Source organism: Equus quagga, chromosome 13 (assembly GCF_021613505.1).
Source record: "Equus quagga isolate Etosha38 chromosome 13, UCLA_HA_Equagga_1.0, whole genome shotgun sequence".
NCBI classification, from domain to species: Eukaryota; Metazoa; Chordata; class Mammalia; order Perissodactyla; family Equidae; genus Equus; species Equus quagga.
The window spans coordinates 54,623,491-54,625,212 of record NC_060279.1 but is presented as its reverse complement, the minus strand read 5'-3'; positions in this window follow the sequence as shown (position 1 = coordinate 54,625,212).

The window sequence follows — 1,722 nt, the reverse complement described above, 5'->3', positions numbered from 1 at the left end:
ATACTACTCAGCCATAAAAAGGATAAAATCATCCCATTCACAGCAACATGGATGGACCTTGAGGGTATTACGTTAAGTGAAATAAGCCAGATAGAGAAAGACGAACTCTGTATGACTCCACTCATAGGTGGACGTTAACATATAGACAAAGAGAACTGATTGGTGGTTACCAGGGGAAAGGGGGGGTGGGGGAGGGCACAAAGGGTGAAGTGGTGCACCTACAACATGACTAACAATAACGTACAACTGAAATTTCACAAGGTTGTAAACTATCATAATCTTAATAAAAAGAAAAAAAATGGGCAAAAGATCTGAACAGACATTTCTCCAAAGAAGATATATGGATGGCCAACAGGCACATGAAAAGATGCTCAACATCACTAACTATCAGGGAGATACAAATCAAAACTACAATGGGGTATCACCTCACTCCCATCAGAATGGCTATAATTAACAAGACAGGAAACAACGAGTGTTGGAGAGGATGTGGAGAGAACGGAACCCTTGTACACTGCTGATGGGAGTGCAAACTGGTGCAGTCACTTCGAAAAACAGAAGGAGTTTCCTCAGAAAATTAAGAATGGAACTACCATATGATCCAGCTATTCCACTGCTGGGTATTTATCCAAAGAACTTGAAAACACTAACGCATAAAGATATATGCACCCCTACATTCATTGCAACATTATTCACAATAGCCAAGACTTGGACGCAACCTAGGTGCCCATCAAGGGACGAATGGATAAAGAAGATGTGGTATATATACACAATGGAATACTACTCAGCCATAAGAAATGATGAAATCCAGCCATTTGTGACAACATGGATGGACCTTGAGGGTATTATGCTGAGGGAAATAAGTCAGAGGGAGAAAGTCAACTAGCATGTGATCTCAGTGGTAAGTGGAAATAAAAACAATTACATAGAAACACATCTCTATTGGATTGGTGGTTACCAGAGGAGAAGGGGAGAGGGAGGAGGGCAAAACGGGTGTTTAGGCACACGTGTGTGGTGATGGATTGTAATTAGTTTTGGTGTGGTGAACATGATGTAATCTACACAGGAAATATAATGATGTGAGGGCCCGTCCCGTGGCCCAGCGGTTGAGTTCGCGTGCCTGCTTCCACAGCCCAGGGTTTCACTGGTTCGGATCCTGGGGGCAGACCTAGCACCGCTCATCAAGCCACGCTGAGGCAGCACTTCCACATGGCAGAGCCAGAAGGACCTACAACTAGAATGTACAACTATGTCCTTGGGGGCTTTGAGGAGAAAAAGAAGAAGGAAAAAGAAATATAATGTTGTACACCTGAAATTTATATAATGTTATAAACTGATGCTACTGCAATAAAAGAAAAAAAGGGAGGAAGGCACTTCAGGGTGCAGGTGTAAGAATGCTAAATCATTAGTCAATAAGCATTGCTTTTAATTTTTAAATCGAGAAATAGCCATATACTGGGGCTGGCCCCGTGGCCGACTGGTTAAGTTCGCGCACTCCGCTTCGGCGGCCTAGGGTTTTGCTGGTTTGGATCCTGGGCGCGGACATGGCACCGCTCGTCAGGCCCTGCTGAGGTGGCGTCCCAAATGCCACAACTAGAAGGACCCACAACTAAAAGAATACAACTATGTACCAGGGGGCTTTGGGGAGAAAAAGGAAAAATAAAATCTTTAAAAAAAAACCGAAATAGCGGTATAAACACATTATTTCAGAATAATGAGATAAAT